Below are 20040 nucleotides of genomic sequence, written 5' to 3' on the forward strand. Positions count from 1 at the left end.
CCCCCCCCCCAAGTTACATTCCCCTCGGTATTCGCCGCGGAAATTTTTCCCCGCGGCCATTAGTCGATCCCTTGGCGATCTTCGCACGGAGAAAAATAAAAAAGCAGATCCTTTCTTGTTTCCTTCGAGCAATAAACTAACCGTAAAAGCGGGTTAAGTGATTGCAACCGCGTCCAGGGAACCGCTTTCCGTTCCCTTCTGCTTTTCCTCTATCCAACCTCCACCCATCCTTCTAGTTACTCGTGTTTTTCCCTCAACCATCGATTCCACGTAAGATATCGAACGACGGGCCGATTTATCGATTCGTGGTAAAACCGCCAAGATTGGTGTCGTCGGTACGCCGTTTTACGCGCTGCGTTCAGCACCCAAAGAGAGTCTGGATCTGTTTACGACGAGACACGGACCGTGACCGCGAGGAACCGATGGAAATTTTCGAGAAATCCATTTTGCAAGGTTTTTCGGTAAAGCGAAGAGGAAGATGTAGCTTTTTTATGTTTTCGACGATCTTTATAGCTTATCTTGTATTTGTTTCTTTTTCAACGTATTATCTTAGATTCATCTGTTAGGAACTTGTATTATACTTGTACGATATTTGTCTGCATCTGGGCCCATAACTTGTTGCAATCGGAATTTACTTGCAATCTGTATGTCAATGGTATTAGATTGTCCAAAAGTTTCTTTCGTTTTTGTAAGAAAACAACAGACGCACAATGTTTTTCGTTTTATATTAGTCTACTGAAATATGCACGAAGATAATAATAGAAATATGACAAAATGGATCATACCTAATTCAGTAGAATAATATAAAACAGAAACTATTGTTCGTCTATTATCACCTTATGAAACGAAAGAAACTTTTCGGACAACCTAATAGCTCGTGCGCGTCTTTACAGCTCGGCGTTTCATACAACAAGGAAGAACATAGATTTTTTGAGCGTCACACGGTACACTGTTATGTGATCAATCGTAACAGGTTACGATCAATCGCAACAGACAGTCGCAATTACGATCTACATCGATCTTGTTCCGATATATATGAAAAAATATTTCTCCGATGTGTTTGTAATTGAGATGTATAGCTCAGATTGCTTAACCCTTTCGCTTCGGGTGCCGCTTATAGGCGGCGCTGGCTAGATGACCCGTGGGTATGGGTGCCGCTTATAGGCGGCGACCACGCAACGATCGGTACCCCATACATCAGGAATACACCAGTGTAACGGTATGAGTGTAAAGATTGCAACGTTGGCTTATGTATAGATCCTTGTTTCAAAATGTATCATTCAGAATTATGTTACTAATCTTTACATATTAATATATTAACTAATCTACTTTTCATAATTAATTATATTAAACATTTTATCGTAAAGTCTTGTAAATACGTAAATACGTAATATATTAGCTGTAATTTTGTAAGCCTTTTCATATTAACACGTTGACTGCCACGAAACCCATATTCGGGTGTCGCTTATTTGACTACTTGCGAAGGATCGTCGTAGGTATTTGAAAAGATATTCCATAATAATAAAACTGTTGAATTGTTATAAAAGTAATACGAAAATGGTTTATTAAAAAAATTATTTGGCATGTAAAACTTTAAAGCATTCTATACATAGCTGAGGTTGGTCGGGTCAACTTGGTCAATAAGTTGTTGTTTTCTTCAAATTCTTTTGCGCCTCTGTTCGGTCCATTTGACGTCTTTTATTCACATAACATAGTTCGCATACGCGTCTAATGCTTCTTCCGGAATCATAAGCCTCGCAAAAGCTTTCTTTTTCACTGCTATCTAACTTACTGAGAAATAAGTTTTCAATTTTTCTTTTCGACATTGTAATGAATTAGGGCAGAGATTTTAAGTTATACCGTTCGTTGCTCGGCCAAGATTCAAACTGATTTGGTAGAAAGTGGAGAAATGAGAAACAAATGCGAAGGAATGGAAACGAAAGAAACGAGAGGTAAGACCACCAGATGAGCGACTCGCATTATGAAAATATCGATGGGAGCACCGAGCAGAGAACGCTTGGTATTGCTGCGCGCGTGGCCTGACGGAGATTTTTTTTAAAACAGGCGTGGCAGTCAACGTGTTAAAAATGTAAATTATGCCTATCGTATTGGAGCAAAGATTGTTTTATTAATATTTTATTCAGCACAGTTGTTATTTAAGACTTAGGAAAACATTTATACAGCAATCACGCCACTGTGCGCATTCGTGACGCGCGCCTCCGTACAGGGAGAGCACTTAGGCGGACTGGACTGCCGAGGCGAAAGGGTTAATAGTAAACTTTGACCGCGAAAAATGTTCCTATCGCGATTCATCATGCGAATGACCACAGAAACGATTTATGAGAAATCTGTGGATATTTGTGTATTTGTAAAAAAATTTGAGAAAGGAACGTTTAAGGAAATGTAGAGGAAAAATAGTGCTCGTACGATATTCACTGACTGAAAGTAAACCATTCTTTACGATCTGTTTCTTTAGTCGTAACTGTACAAAAATGAAGATACGAATCTGAAATGTAGCGGATAGGAACAAGATTTTGTGCGTCGATGGTTAACAGGCTAATTCAGACGCGTGGCGCGCGACAGTGCCCCATTTACGAGCCGCGAAAGTGCAATACTCGCGCAACGACACCGTCGTTGCTCGCCGGTGCAGAGGGGAGCCGAAACACTTGTGTCATCGTCGTGAATGGTACGCTGAAAGTTTGTTGAACCCTCTCGCGGTCCGCTTACTCGCTTGCCCGTTCGCACAGTTTTCTGCTCGCGATAAAATCACTTCCACGTTGCGCTAAAACTTCGGTGACTTTGGATGTTTCGACATTTCGTCGGCTGTGACGCCCGTTACCGGTTCACGCACGCTTCGTTCCTTTCGTTCCAATTCTTTTTACAGTTTTTTTCCGGCGTCAGAAATAGTAGCCACTTTTTACAATCTTCCTAAGATCCAACGCTATCGACGTGGTCAATTCTGACCTTACAATAGAAGACTCGATATTTTAGATTTTTAACTTTTATGATGATTATTCGTGTTCGTTACATTTATCAGTACGTTGCACTATCTCGCGACCCGGCGTTTCGCGAACGTTTCAGTTCTTTCCTTAAGGCCACACCAAAGACGATGTTCAAAATACGTCAAATTTATGCTCCTTCGGGCAGCCAAAATTCGGATAAGTCGCCAGTCTATAAATCCCGAGGTTGTAGTAACGAGAAAGTTGTAAAAAATGTGCGGCGGAAAACGAATTAGGACTTTCCGACTTCAAACGGTCGTAACTTGGAAATGAATGCATGGAATGGAAAAATTGGAACGCTATTTTACGTAGGAAAGTCGATGTCTACGTGTTACGTAACGAGATATTGTCGAAATTCTTTATTAACAACGATAAAACGCGACAGATTAGGATGAGCTATACGATGCAAGCATTCCACGAAGTACGTTGCTAATTGCTAACTACCAGACTGCGGATTTCTACGCATTTACGGGAAATATAATGTTACAAAAATGCACAGGACGCACATAGCACGTAGAAATGTATACAATTTTCAGGAAACAGTATCCTTTACAAAATCCACTAAATAAAACAATTTTCTATCCAAGTTCCACTTCCTATTAATTCTATTTACCGAAATACGAATTCGCGTAAATATCCTACTAATAAGTCTACTAATTACATGTATTATAATCTAAACTTTATTCCTATAACGATACCTTAAAACTTAGAGAACGACGCGTTATTAGAATCTTAGGTGTTGAAAGCGTTACAAGTTTGCTGATTTTTTTCACCATCCTCCTTTCGCATTTATTTCAACCAAAAGACACGATATGTTGCCGGTATCAGAAACGGAAAGTTTCTCGCCATCGGCGAACAAAATATTTCATTAATTTCTTCAAGGTCCGACGCATGGTGTTTCGAAAGGAGAATAGAAAATCCTGTAAAATCAAAGTTGATAAATTTCATAGCGTTAGTCAATTTTATTGTTGGAGTTTTTCGCAGCGATACGGGCCGTTGCACTCGTCCAGTTGGATACAGGATCTTTTTTGGATGAGGACCGGGAAAGGGAGAGGTGCGTGGAGCGCATGAAATTTACATGAAACGAATCGCGCTGATGCGATCGGACGCACAATGAGCGTCACGCTCGCCGCCGCATTGTCCGCGCTCGTTCGCAGAACGAACAGGATGCACGGGGCACGCTCCACTTGCGTTGACAGCAAAATCCGCGCCAAAAAATCGCCACCCGTCCACGGAACATTTTTTTGCAAGTTGTTCCAACATCATTCGCCGATGCTGCACGAGCTCATTTACGCTACCGCTCCCAAACGTCAGGAGAATTCGATCGTTTTCCACGGTACAACGGTACACGTATGACGCTGGGGCACGTTGTTAGACTAAATTAACGCCTCCTCTAAGCAATTTAAATTTTAGAAAACCGAGCAACCTGGTATTTCTACGAAATGGTTACTTTACTACCTGTGTCGCTTATCGGAGACTCGTCAGCGTGTTCGGCGTTCGTTACAATGACGAAATTTTGTCTTTCAGACGAACGTTTTGTCGATGATACTGCATTTTCCCGGATTGTTGTTTTCAAAGTCGCTAACGTTTTTCGAAAGAGGAATGAATCACTATGAATTTTCACTATGAAATCACTATGAATGACTAGGAACTTTTCTAGCAAATTTGAAGGCGTCAAGGCGTTCGCAATATCAAAGAATATGTAAAACGTTCAAAGTAAAGTATTCGTCGTACCAAGTGTTTTGTTGGTGAAACGAACGTGTGCACGGCATAGGTTCGAGATAGGAATTTGCATAGAGGTCCGCGATCAATGTAGATATACCAGAAGAAAGTCTTCTCGATTCCGAGACCAACGTGATATTTAATAATACTTTTGTATATCACATTGATTCCTGAGTTACAGGAATAGCGTGGCGACAATAAAGAATCGACAACGACGCTCACGACAGAACTTATCGCACAGTTTAGTCGTACCATCCGGTCATATGATTGACTATCTGGTCTTTGTTCGAATTTTTATAGGAATAAGAAATGAGTAAGCCTCTTGGAACGAAGGATTGATAACGGACGCCGAAACGATGAATCAGGAACGACCGTGTCGTATGTCTGGCCGTCGTGGAAATTCCAAGCACGAAACTATTTTATAGAAACGAGAAACAGATAATAGAAATCTGTAGTCCATTAAGTGCACGGAATGGAAGATTAACGATGACCAGTGAACCGAATGACGCTATAAACGACATCATTTATAATAGCATTCTACAAATAAATCGAGCCGAGTCGTTCGAAACTCTAATTTCATTCCATCTTCCTTCGCCGGTAAATATTTGTAATTCCAAGCGAAGATGCTGAAAAATATCGACGATATAAAAAATAATAGAGAAAGTCAAAACTAGAATGTTCCCCGTTTTAATATGAAAAGATATCAGATACCGTGACATATACAAAATAGAATATAACATTTAGCAACTGAAACAAATTTACATACCATTTTACCATTTAATTCGTTATGTTCGCAAAGATATAAAAATCCGTAAATACTCGCGGTCAATAGATATACCAGGTTGTCTCAAAAGGTTCTTTACTTTTATAAGGAAATAATGAGATGCATAACATTTTTTGTTTCATCGTACATGATCCATTTCGTTCCATTGGAATATAAAATGTTACGCGTTCGTTATTTCCTTATAAAACGAAAGAAACTTTTCGGACAACCTAATATAAGATATATATATGTTAGCTCGTCGTCGGAAGAAAGGTATTGGGCATATAACGATTCTTCACTGGAGCTATACATTTTCCTCGTAAAATTGAAACGACTTTTATTAACACGAGTATGGGTTTTACAGAGTTAACAAACAACCGCGTGGATAAGACACTTATGACAATGGCCGAAGGTTCGATAACGAATCCACGGTCAACAGGATAACTCTGTATTAAACGTAAAATACTTTAACACACAAACACGTTTAATGGGACGCTCTGTATATACCGCTCGATGTGTAACTCTCCAAGGCGATCGCACGAATAATAGACTGATGGAAATTTTCCTTCCTTTACGACTGCGTTCGTTTGTTATATACTGGTCCGAAGCTTCGAGAAGGTTCCAATCGCCGTTGCTAGGCAATCTCTGCTTGGAGTTTGATTGTTAATACAACGTGTGTCCCATTATATTGACATCTCCGAGGAAAAATGTCCATCCCGTGACCGCCGCTACGTTCGGCGACCAGTTGTGTCACCTCGAACCCAATCCCACTGTCACAAGTCTCGAACAAATACAATCGAATTGAATGACAATTGTTTAATTACGGCTATAGTAGAATCTAGATTACAATATTACGGGATTTTCCCACAGTTCCAAACGGGAGGCTCCAGTGTCCTTCCATCCCCGACGTATATATAATAGAAACATCGGTGATTGTTCGATCAGCTAATCGAAATAAGAAATTCAGAGAAAAGTGGCGAGGAACATTGACAAAATGCCCCTCCATCTTGCGCGATATTTCGATCGTTTTAAATCGATTTCCATTTTGGAATAACGAGAAATAGTGGGAAATGAGAAACAGATTAATTCGAGAAAATTCCGCGTCGTTTCCATTCGACGTGGCGAAAAAATTGAATTTCACCGCCGCGCCAGAACCAAAGATCATTTATTTGGTCCGCCGGTGGAATAAATATGGCGTCAGTCCACTCGCATATTAGATTAATTTTTCACGGATGCGACCGCTAATTGGCCGACCGCGTACCCGAGGTTTTCGTTATTCCATTAAGGAGAATTCGCTCCGTGGAAAATTATCACGGCGTTTTATCAGGCCTGTCCGGATGTCTTTCAGGTCAAGTCCGAATTAATTCGCAATTAATGCCCCGACGTCCCTAATCCGCCGCGCTTAAACTCGCGTTACGACGAGCTGCGTGGAATTTTAACGCCGACCAGCAATCACGTCCGCCAAGATCGCCGTTTCTCTCGAAGAATGCTGTCCGCCGCGGTGGAAATGTCGTTCGAGCGAAAGAAACGGAATTTCTGTAAAATCACCGCTTCAATTATCACGCGATGATCTAAATTTCTCAATTCGCATTTGTCCTTTTTTGTAGCGTTCCACTGTATCGTTGCTTCGATCGGAATTTTCAAGCCGATTCGTGGACGAAGCGTGCTTGCTTCTTCTTTGATGCAAACGATTTCTATTCAGAATCCAGAAGAAACATAAACAGCGCCGATTATACATCATCAACCTATTCGAACGTTGTTCCATCGTTTTTCTTCTCCTAACGCTTCCAAGGTTTTCCCACGAACCTCGACTACGCTCACCTTTCTCTGTCTCTTGCACAGAAGCGCGTGTATACGACTGCACAATACACATCTTCGTTCGTTCACCGTGCACGTAGATTCTTGCATCAGAACCGTGAAACCGCTTAACACGTTCACCGTTCACGTACAATCTCATCTTCTCGCAAGCTGGTCGCACTCGACATTAAAATCTCATTTCTTCGTAAATTGTGTGCGTTACCGTTCGTAATTACTGCAGCGATATGGATAATCGACGAAAAGTTATTCAACAGTTGATATTCCAGTCACGTGCGATTTCTAGCCAATAACGCAATGTCAAATCGACGTCCACTTGAAGCATAGTGTGCGTTGGTAATAGCGAGGAACGCTCAGTTACCTTTTATAGCGGAAACGAAGCGCGAAAGACGTATCGTCCGAATAATTGCCAACGGTATACCTACTTTAAGGTATGGCAGCGCTTAAAACTCAGTTTTACGTTCTGCATAGAACAGTCGAGCTTCTTGAAATCATTTTTCATATACTCCTGTATACGCATATTAATCTTTGATATAACTAAAAAACAAAAAAAAAAAAAAACGTGTGCTTTAGGTACAGAGAAAATATGAAAAAGGACAAAACGAACGCAAAATTACTCCATACGTTCTCGTATATATCAGCTGTTAGTATAATAATATAATAACACGGAATACAAAAATATTCTGTACTTTAGACGAAGAGAAAACATGAAAGAGGACGAAACGATTTAAATAACTCCGCTTTAATCTGTGCTTGATCGTCTCTAACGTTCGCTAAAGATATTCGTAGGATATAAAAGTGTGGAATAATCGCGTGTTCGTCGTTATATTTCCCTCGTAAGCGAATAAGATGCTAGAGGGAATTAATGGAATCGGTTTCGTTCGATCTTCGAGCAAGAACGTTCGACGAGCACGGAATCAGCTTCGGTCCGGTAGAAGCGACGAGCAAAACGAAGGCTAAATATCAGAAAGATAGGCGATCCCAGGTTCTCCAGCGATATCGTACGACAAGGACCACCGAGTACGTACGAGGGCGTAAATTAAAGCGGAGTGGCGTTTCATGAATAATTGATAGGTCCGGTCGTTCGATGCTCGTGCGTGTACGATCGCGCGAGTAGACGCGAATGTTCGACGTGGTCATTTTAGAGACGCCTCGCAAACCGAAACCACCAGTACGTCGTTTCTGCGTTCGAAATGCAAGGTAGTTTTTCCAAAACTATATTTTTTCTCCACTTTTTTGGTCGCCAGAGAAAGGAGTCATTCTCTTGGAAAGACGAATTCATTGTTCGAACAAACAGAAATTTTGTTCTTCCTTTTTTCCATGAAAAAAAAGACAAATGTTTCAGGAACTCGGTCTTTTTATTTTATCGTCAAAAGGGGAATTATCTTTTTGGAAGCATGAATCTATTGTTTAAACGAGAGAAATTTTTGTTATCTTTTTTTTTCAGGCAAGAAAGTGTTTATTTGGAACCTCTTTTTTTCTATGGTAAAGGTGTTATCTTTTTGCATGGAGGAATGTTGTCGTTAACGAGCGAATGTTTGTGTTATCTCGCGAGCAAAATTGCTGTTTTTTAGTTTCCCAGCAAACTCTCTTTGCCGTAAAAAGGGCAGATCGATCTTTCGAATTATTGCTCTCGCGCGAGCAACGTTCCATCGCTTCGATTGCTTCGCGATAGTTCTTACCAAGTTGCTAAATATTCGCGTGGCAAATTAACCGATCCTTCGTCGCACGATGCTAGAAAAAGACGACGGCGAAACATCGCGCGCTTCTTCCTCTACGCTACCTTTCAATTTTCCCCGAAAGTTCGCTTCGTTTCCTCTATAAACGCAACAATTTCGTCCTCTATTATTCGCAAACGTCGATTACGTTAAAATGAAAAACTCCAGCGTGTGATCGTAATACGTATAATTAATAGACCAGTTTCACTAAACGAATACCACAACAGGTAGGTAACATACTTTGCAAACTTTCCATATTTTCGCGTACCAAGCGCATTCCGCGTATCCTTAGATCTCCCACGTATGCGTAAAATTCCCAGTCTAATAATTAAAGCACGCTCACAGAACATTGACCTAACAGCTCGAGAAAAGCAAGTCCGATCAGATGCAACTTGAGCATCTCGACGTCTCCGTTTCCACCTATCCTTGCACGAATCCAAGCCCTACCCCGAGCATCTAAAAAGATGGTCTTCGCGGTAATTTGCAGAAAAGTCTGTTTCCGCGGCGCATAATATTCCGTCGTGTCTTCGATTTATCGAACGAAGACGAAGAAGAAAGCAAAAGTGGGCTTGCGTCTCGATATACGTAATATACATAATGAAATTCACGGAGTGGGTCGGGGAGGGAAGATTGCCGCGTGAACCGCAGCCGGGCGAATCGAAAATACACGGAAGAAATATAGCCGGGATTCCGGTGAACCAGCCGGGAGGCAGCGTTTCTGGATTTTACATATTGCCGGGGAAGACGAGGGAGGAGCTCGGGAGAAGAATTCGCGCGTCTCGGCGAGCCGTCTGCGCTCAAACAAAGATGCAAATTATTGTTTGGCGCGAGCGCGCCGGAAACGATCTTCCGCCGCCGCGCCGCCCAAATCCGGAAGAGAGTTTACTTTCGGGATGTGGAGCGAGCTAAAACGAATATGTACCTACGGGGTGTTCTATAACCGAAAGTACTATGGCCGCTTTGGAGAATGGGGATCTAGGCGAAAAAGTAAGTCAAATACAGGTGCTGACGGAATTATTCAAACATTCGCAGGAACCTTTTACGAATATATTACACGCTGTGTGTCTTATATGAAACATTTTGAAACTTGGTCAACATCGTAACGAGATTGTTGTAACAGACGTTGCGATTTTGCTTCGGCGTGCCTCGAAAAAGTAACTTGGAAGAAAGCCGAGAACGCAATGCATAATGTATCGGGACGAATATAGCGCTTGAAACGAAAATATTTCTGGTAGAGAAAAATGCGTGATTCGTGGAACGATACAGCGATGTTTCTAATACGACTCAACCTTGTCAAAAGGAAATGTATGAACCTCGTAGCGAGAGAAATATCAGTGCGTACGTTATGAGCGAAAGAATGTAACGAAAGTTGATTTAATTTTCCTTAACTTCCAGTCCCATGATTATAGAAGCTTCTGATCAAAGCTCGCGATAGATCGATTTACAGACTCCGAGTGGCAATTCTACGGAAAGTCGAGCCCTTCGATTTTCGCTAGAAACTCTACGGTTTTCTGGTCGAAACGACGAGAATAAAAGAAATGAAAAATAACGCGGGAACAGAAAAATTCGAAAGCTAGCCAGAAATAGAAAGCGACAACCCCCTGTGAAAAGAAAGGAACAAACGCTGGCGAACGTGCGTGTTTCTCTCGCTCCCTTCCTCGAGTTGCAACGACGCTCGACGAGCTTAAAGGCTCTTTGATTTTCAATGGAACTCTCTTCCTTTGAGGACGCTGCGCCAAGACAAAATATTGTTACGCGGGCTTCACTAAACCTTGCTCCAATATTCACTTCACAAAGGACACGCTTTTATTCCTGAATACCGTGGTTGCTCCATCTAAAACACTGCATTGAAATGGAGCTACAATGTAAACTCTCCGTACCGGTAAGAGTCGATAAACGAAGAGTTTCATCTGGAATGCTCACGATCACGAATCACGAATCGTCCCAAGCATCGAGTAGTCCACTACATGCTAGTTCGTCCGTTCGATCGTCTTTGATCGCGTTTCCTTTGGTGTTCCGACAGATATCGCACGATCTGTTATTAACGCTGCAACTATCAACGCACGCGAAATTAACATTTCATAGTTATTCAATCATAGCAAATTTTGAAAGTTTGCTCTTTGCAATTTCACTGATTTTTAGCCAATCGTTTGGAGAGCGAACTGGAGATAAATCGCGGAGACTGATTTCCGCAAAAAAGATACAATACACCTAAAATTAATTAATTAATTTCGTTGTTCTTGCCAAAGTTTGTAAACCGATGTTACCAAAATTCTGATTGGTGGGTTAAGAATCAGGTACGTAATCACTAAACTAGCGAATTTGCACACGCGATGAAAGGAATAGAAGCTGATCAAAGATATTACGACGAGTCTCATACGCGTTTCTACGCCTTTAAATTTCTCAGAAATCGGCGATGTGGTAATTAGGTTTCTCTCGATCATAGGATCATTCTATAAAATACCATGAAAATGTATCACGCTTTCCTCTGTCGATTCGACGGAGGAGACTGATAGAGCGAACCGGCTATTGCTGCGAGTTCCTCGGGAAGGATGCAAGTTTTCCGCGTCAAGTTGCATCGATTCGAGTTCGGATCGATTCGTGCGGCAACAAACCAACCGAAATTACGGGCTACGTATATTTTCGTTCGTTGGAACCGTCCACCGATCGTCCAGGGTCATTTTTTGTATAGAAGCCACGGAACCAACGTTCGAGGAAGAACCAAAGAGGAAACCGAGAGTCGAGCTTCCGCGTAATCGTAAAAGTGAATCGGCGTTCGCATGAATCTCTGAAACGCTGTAGCAACTTCGAACGAAACTTTCGTTTCACCGAATGAATCTTTCCTGCGGTCGCTAGATTTCGTTTCTGCTACTTGCGTTGGTTTTCGTGAAGTAAAAAGCGAAGTGAACCGAAGTAAATTCCATTTTAACGTAATGAGCTTTCATAAACTGCGAGTTGTCCCTTAACATAAAGCGCTGCGAATAATTACAGGCTCAAACATATTTTCTGTATTATTTCTTTGATATTTTCCAGAAGACACTGATCGTGCCTGGATATGTTAAGAGAAATTGGTTTTGCTACATCGAACCCCGTAGAATGCGAGGAAACGTTACGTGGTGAACTATCGACTTTCATAGTCGAAACAGAAGACAAGAAGATGATTTTTCAGCAAAGACGATCATCCTATTTATACGACCACCGCTTCAAAAAATTGGTTTCGAGATTTTGGAATAGAATTATTAGCATAGCCAGCATCGAGTCCTGATCTGAACCTGGTCGAGAACCTGTGAGGAATTTTAATAAGAAAATTTAGATGATCAGCAGATGTCATCTATAGAAAATGTCGTACTGCTTGAAAAGTGGATAAAATCCGCGTGGGTGGATTTTCGAAACGAAATTTTAGATAATTTGATAGTTAGTGCATCTAGCAGATTAACAGAAGTGATCAAAGCTAAAGGAAAATCTATTAAACACTGAATGAAAAGATAACAAAATTAACGTTTGGTTTCTATGTTTTCACAGCGAAAAGCACAATTTTAGGAGGAAATGTAATTTTTTCCAGACTTCGAAAGAGGAGAGTCTTTGCTTGTTGCATCTTCGGTTCTGTTTCGCGTTACTGCGTGAAATTATACAAACGACTTTGCCGATCTTTGTTTCAATACCACGAAAAATCGAAAAATACGGTTCGGTTTATAATCATTCGCGACACTGTACTTTTAAGTACGACTCACTATAATAGCGTTTCGATAGACTCCTGTCTACTAGTCGTTTAAAACAGTCGATACGTTCAATGGTTAGCAGAGCAAAGAACAAAATTTCTACATCTTATTATATTCAAATCAGCTGGTTGCTGAAACGAATAAAACAATAATAGAAGGAAGACTGAAGAAGAAGCATCCTGCAGACCTCATAATAGAACAATCTTGTTATATTGAAAATTGCCTATTATCGTATTTGTTGAAGGTCACCGCTTTTGAGAAAACTCCACGTCTGGTCTTTTTAGCTTTCTAAAGCACTGAAGCCATCGACAGCGTATAGACAAAAGATTGCGACGAAGACAGACCATAAACAGTCGATAGCCGACGTTGGCTTCAGGGTTTTTCAGTTATAGAGTAACACTGATAGCGTGCGGATCTGGACCAGCTCATATTATTATTTCATTCTTGTAATTTTCACTTCCGTATTTCAAATATATTTTTCTACCTTATAATTTATCCACGCGTCTCTCTCATTATACATCTAATAACCTCAACAGTATTCAACATCTCTCGAGGATGACTTAAAAATATACATGCAGTATCGGGGAAAAGGGCCTAAGAAATATCTAGTGAATCATAAACAATGTCCCGAGAGCCGAGATGCCGATAGGCCCATAAACGTGTCGTCGGTCCTTCAATTGAATAGTTTCGTAGAAAAGATCTACGTGACTCTGGCCATGAGCTGTTGCGGAACATGTGCGTGGTGGGTCTAAGAAAAGACAAAAGAGATGCGAGGTCAGTTGTTGTGAATTGAGAAGCCGAAGGGTGTCGATCGAGATTAGTTCATATTAAACTACCATCGTTTTTCTGTCTATATCTGTGCAATCCATTCATTATAAATAAATGACAAATATCAGGATATAATAACAATATATTCCACAGACGATATTACATACATTTCGTAGAAACATTTTTATATTTTCTTATATTATCTTCCATAAATCTTAAAACAGACTACGCTGGAAGATTTCGTCGTTAAGGAATGGCAAAATTAAATTATGACTAAATATACTCCACTTGATCAACCTTTGCGGTTTGGAAAAATTTCTTATCTCGTTAAAACATAAAATTTCATGGAGATCGGTTATAATCCGTGTGTCAGGGTGGCGATTAAGTCGCGCGCATGCAAATAAGGGCGAAGATGAAACGTAAGCGGTGTGTATATACGCGACGCGGAAACAAGCGGAGCAGCGATAACGAGCGAGTGTTCGCATGTTCAGCAAGTTTGGATTAAGTAAACGTAATTCGCCGAAACCGTACAGAGTCGGCCGATACGTGATAGAAGCCTTACAGGATGGTATTAACACGCTTCGTCCCTACTACCAAGTGACACCTTTAAAACGTAGAGAACTCGAGCTTGACGTGACTGCTCTTGTATTGGAAGAGTTCGACGAATCGCGTTGCGTAAAGTATATGGGCTATTCACGGAGTTAGGATGAAACGAGAGGAGGAAAATACAAATAAGAAGCGTAAAGGCGTACAAAAAGGAAAAGAAATATATTGATATTAAAATTTCTACTGTCTACTCTTGTAACACGAATCTACAAGTGGAATTGAAGCGTAGACGAGCGATACGCTGGATTTTTATTCAAATAATCTCTTGCTTCTATAGGGAGGAGGAACGATTTCCGGTCGATCGAATTGTACGCGTATTTTTTGAAAATAGCGGATAGCTGGAATTGTTCAGAAACACGTACAGAAGAAGCGAAACTGGTATTTCGTAGATTAGTTTCTTTCTGGAAATCCGTAAACTTAACTCCGGAAGCCTTCAAAGCTGGAAATCGAACTCGATGAAAAAGAATTGGCAGGTTGACGACCTGAAAACCAAACCTGAAATCGGACAAAAAAAGGACAGACTGTTTGTCTAAAAGAAGATTTCGCAGAAGATCTATAATTAATTTACGGTATCACGTTCCGATCTGTATCTCCAAATGCCACTTATTACGTTTATTTATCAGCGTTTCACTCGATGGCAAGCAATCGATCTGCGCGAACGTTTACGGATAACGCGGAAATATTTGTCGAATTAAGTCGGGGAACGTCGAAACGCCGCTTTCGCGAGACCGTTCCACGGATCGTACCATTTAATTGAACGCAAACCGGGATATACCGTGCAAATAACGCGGCTCGCAACATTTGCCTTCGTTACGCGGTGAATTAACGAGCCGTCGCTGATAGAAAATGATGATCATTCGCCAGATTCAATCGAGAATCGTCCCAGGCATTAACATTCAACTATGCTAATACTCGTCCAAGTCAGAAATTTCTTGCCACGGAAAATAAAACGGCAGAAATCCATCAATAAAGGCTACCTGATGCACAAAATATTTAGAAAAGCGACTGTTCCCTTTAATTAATATCGTTAAACGAGCAATTGTCGATAATAATAATCGAATCGTAACCAACCTTGGCTTCGAAAATGAGTCTCAAAAGCTCGATAAAAGCGTAGACTGGCTACGTCGGCCACTCGAGGATCGGTATTTTTGTCGTGATAAAGGTGAAAAAGCGAAAAAAAAAGCGGGAGAAAAGGAGAAGGTGGAGGACGATGTCTGACTGGTTAGCCCGAGGCGTCGTCGCTGATTGTCGACCACGTCGCATCGTTCTGCAGGAAAGAAAACGCGAAGAAAACCGGCCGGGGCCTCCCCTCACGGCCGGTAGAAATCCAAAGAATCTTTCCAAAGACAACGAACCAGCGGAACGACGCGATTTCCCCGATGGGCAAACGCGAAAAAAATTTTATGAGCCGACTAGGGAAATCGCAAGAAGAGACGAAGGATGGAAAAATGTTTCGAGAAACTTGCTGATGGGGTTGGTGGGCATTTACGCGATGATTTTTGTTGGCAAGTTTTACGACCCAGGAACATTTTGTATATGAATACAAACAAGTATGATACTTGGCGAAATTTTAATAGTAAATTATTCGCTCTTTATAATCCTTCTTTTCGATAGTAGATGCAACACTTGTACAAACTCGTAGTTAATTGATCGTGAAAGCGACGGACGAAAAATTGTTTGGAAACGGAGGAAATAAAAGTGCAGAAAATCGTATTTAAACGGTTAACAAGACTTCTAAATGGGCTGATACTTTTAGCGCTGTAATTCCAATCTTTTACGCTTCTTGCCACTGCTTTGACGACATTCGCAATGTGCAAATTGCTATTCGATTTTCCTTCATTCGTATAAATGGAAGAAGCAAGAGGAGTAGCCGCTGCGAAATAAATTTCTAAATGTTCATAAACTTTGCTGTTTCGGAAAGCTGAAATTTAAGTTTCCAGAAGCTTCACCGTAAAGAAGATACTAGAGCTGCTACTCCGTTATATTAAAAATTTCATAGAATAACAAAGCGGCGATTCAAAGAAGAGAAATTTTCAGAAAATAGTAATCTCCCATCTGCTAGTCGTGAGAACGCACGCGTAATCCATTGATGAAAATACAAAGGAAAATACGCAATGGTTCGCGAAATTTAAAAATAAGGTAAAATCAAAGTGAGGTAGAGGGGAAGGACGAATGTTATGCTGGCCGCAGTTTCGAGGGATTTCTTTCGAATGCAAAGACGTCACCGACCACCGTCAGTGGGGATTTTCAAAATTCCAATATCCTCGCGGACGAACATCGTCGTCCGCCGAGAAATCCGGCTGGATTTGCGCGCGGAGAGGATCTTTCGTCTTGTTAAAACGATCGAGGGACGAGCGAAAAGGGAAAGAAGGAGAAGAAAGTGTAACCGTAACGTCGTCGGGCAAAAGAAGAATCGTTTTCTGAAGGAAAGTCGCGACTGACGAATTCGAACAGCGATTTTTACGGGGACCAAAAAGCTCGGTTTCCTCTTCGTCCATACACCGACATGGTTCCGAAGGAAATCCGTTTTGAGAGACACGCTGGATGAATGCACGGTGATGTTTGACGAACGGATGCAACGTTCGATGCTGAGTCGCAAGAAGAGAATGCTGGTTTTATGGATGAAACTGCGGAAAATGAAAATTTCTTAGCTTGGAATTAGATGCGCAAGTTGCTTGTAAGAATTTTCGTTTTACAAGAAGTTTGCGTTATTACTTACAGCTGATGTCGTTTGTTTGAATCTCAACACGTTCGCTATCGCACGATTTTCGTAGATTTTGTCGTGAGAGGATATCGTTAGAAGATTGAAACGTTGCTACGCCATAAGGTTTAATTTTTAGAATTATAATATCGTGTTTCTACAATTTTTTCTAACTATACTCTTTAAATCATTCTGAAAATATTATCTAAATTCATCGCCGTAAATTCTAATCGATCCAAGAAGTTTATCTTCATTTAACCGTTCTGGAATAGAAAAACGCGAGTCACCGATGACCATCGTACCAGTCGATTAATACGTGTTAAAACACCAGGAAAATATTTTTCCTCCGATTCTCCTCTGACCGATATTTGTTTAAAACAAATAAGTTACCAGATTTATAGATCTAAAGGACGTATTTCGCGCAAAAAATTCGAGAGCTACTTCCCATTCGTAGCCACCTCGATAAGCTTTGATTAATGAAATATTTGCACGAACGACTCGACGACAAGTATATCAAACTTTCTCGTTCGATCCGAACCGAGTGGCGAAATTAATATTCATCGACGTACCGGAACGGTTATCGATGGGAGGAAATATGAGAGAATAAAGAAACCATACCTCGATCCAGGGGTTCTTTATCAGTTTCTCGATCGTGAAAAGTTGAATGAAACACACTCACCTGAAACAGGAAAAGAACACGCGATTATGTAAAGATCGAAGTATTTTAAACGTAGTAAACGTTAATGAGAATAATAACAATTTAGATTGTGATGATAGCTTGTGATAAGGCCGAGGGTGTTTCTAATGTAAACATCACGAAAGAACAAGGGCTGAATTAACGTAAAAGACACGAGATTAAGAGCAGAGGATAACAACACGAAGATTTTTACAGTAAAGACCTTCTTTCAAAATTATGTAAAGCTAATCCTCTGTGACTTCGTTTCAAATATATTAATTACGATTCCTTCCTTTAATCTTTATAATCTCAAAGATTTATTTCCTCGTTTAATCTTCTACAAGTTCCCTGTACCCAGAGCCAATTTTCTCCGGTATAATTTACTGTTACAGTTTTAATATATCGTGATTCGCTATTAACATTTTCGAATATTATCTACATCGTAAAGGTACGAGTCGCGTTTAGATGATAATGATATACCGGTGGTACGAACGTAAGACACGAGCTATTTAAATAAAAATGATAGAAAATAATTGTACAGTATAGCTACGTATAGCTCGATTTGTACTAGGTCGTCCGAAAAGTTTCTTTCGTTTTATACGGAAATAATGGACGCACAACATTTTTCGTTTTATATTATTTTATCGAGTTACGTATGATCCATTTTATTCCATCAAAATAAAGATCACGACGTTCGACAGATTAGGTTTCATGTTTGTATAAAGATGCGTCGTTGTAAAAGACGTGTCTGTAAAAGAAAAACACTTTTCGGACAGCCTAATATTATTCAGAGTCCATTGTGACCACCGATATGAAGTAGCTTTTTCGTCGTTGTATCATTTAAATAAAAGTACCAGGTGTGCCAAGATTTTTGCGTTATTTGCGTACAATGGATCGCTATCTTTTTGCTTTTAAAGTTTCTCGCAAAATCCGCTTGACAGCGCGTTAACTTTACAGCTATAGTTTAAAATCTTAGGGGCATTCGAAGGCCGTTGGGTCCGAATCGATGGAAAAAATGAGGCAAATCGTCGTAAAAAGGAGACGAGAAACGTAGCCAGGAAATGGCGGTGAGTTGAAAAGGTTCACGCGCGGATTCCTACTTGAAATATTGAAATTTTACGACTGTAATAGAAGCACGAGGACGCCGACACGTCGATGATCACTGTAATAATCGTAGTAACAACCGTCGACGTTATAAAACGCAGGTCAGTCATACCGGTTCGGATTCGGACGATTGTAAATAGAAACGGATTTCGTGCCGATTTAATGCGACATTTCGATATTCTGATATTTCACAGGATTCACGTGCAGGAATGTTTATAACATCGACGATGGGAATTTTGTTTTTATCATTGAAATACTGAAAATTGGAAATATTATGTATTATGCAAATATTCCAGCAATCTGCAATTCGTTTGATGTTTCAGAAGTGATAATTTGTAATTGATCCAAGTTAGGTTATTTTAATTGAAACGTTATTATAATTTGAGATCAAATAATTTGGCAAATCTGAACTTGATTAATTACCTACAAGATTCATTTATACAACGGCACTCCGTGGAAAATACAACTTTTTACTTTCAAAGTAACAGAAAGTTTCATATTAAAATTAAGATTCATCCTATACGTATATTATGATTCAGCCTTCCTCTTCTTTTCTCTCTTTTTTTTTTTTTTAACATTTCAATCTCTTTTTTAAGGAATCACGCTCCAATTTCTTTCTTTAATTCTCCGGAAACAAAATTGAAATTAACACTCCGACCAAGCCTCGAATACTAATCACGAGCAAGACTCGAATCCAATGATCGCCCCAAGCAATTTCACACGTAGGTACATCAAACACGAGAACCTGCCTGTAACCGATCGAGTTGGCCAAAATCCCTGAAACGAATCCCACGAAAGCACCGGCAAAGCGTTCTTAGCCAAAGAACCTTCTATATCGGACGGATTAACGATTTCTCCTTAATTGATTGATTCGTGCAAATAAACAGCGGCCTTGACCGTGATCTAAAACTAGCCACGACACGCGCAAATGTGCGCCAACGCTGAAATACGAACGTTCGAAAAACTTACGCATACGAGTCAAGGTTACACGGTAGAATTTCATTTGTCTGTATCTATAAGGGGACAGATGGTTCGTGTAACTGTAAGGCGCGTACGCGTATTAGTCACCAAGGAACATGTTGGCGAGCGTTGCTCGCAGATACCCGCAAACGTTCAACGATTTTCTTGCGAATATTGCTCGCAACGAAATTCACTGACATTTCTTCGGAAAGTACGTGAAATTCACTGAAATAATTTATATTCCTGTTACGTGCCGTGTTTACGTTTTTCACGAGCTTCGCTGTAAACCTTTCGAAGCTATTCGCAAACATCAATGGAAACGCGCCTTAACAGGATTCCACGGATTCTCGTTGATTCCCGGTGAAAAAGAAGAAAACTATTCCGAACGAAACTCGCGATTAGTCGATACGAAATCTTCAACGCGATACAGAGGGGCAGAGAATCGAAGCCATTTGGATGTACGAACGCGTTGATGGAGAGACGGCTGAC

The 20040-nt window shown here is 40.5% G+C and overlaps 1 protein-coding gene across 10 annotated transcripts in view; it reads right to left on the reverse strand.

Annotated features, from left to right (window-relative positions):
- Window positions 1-20040, reverse strand: part of LOC122575621 (max dimerization protein 1-like) — a 234691-nt gene that overhangs the window by 158221 nt on the left and 56430 nt on the right. The gene's annotated exons all lie outside the window — the stretch shown is intronic.

Source organism: Bombus pyrosoma, linkage group LG15 (genome assembly GCF_014825855.1).
Source record: "Bombus pyrosoma isolate SC7728 linkage group LG15, ASM1482585v1, whole genome shotgun sequence".
In the NCBI taxonomy this organism is placed as follows: Eukaryota; Metazoa; Arthropoda; class Insecta; order Hymenoptera; family Apidae; genus Bombus; species Bombus pyrosoma.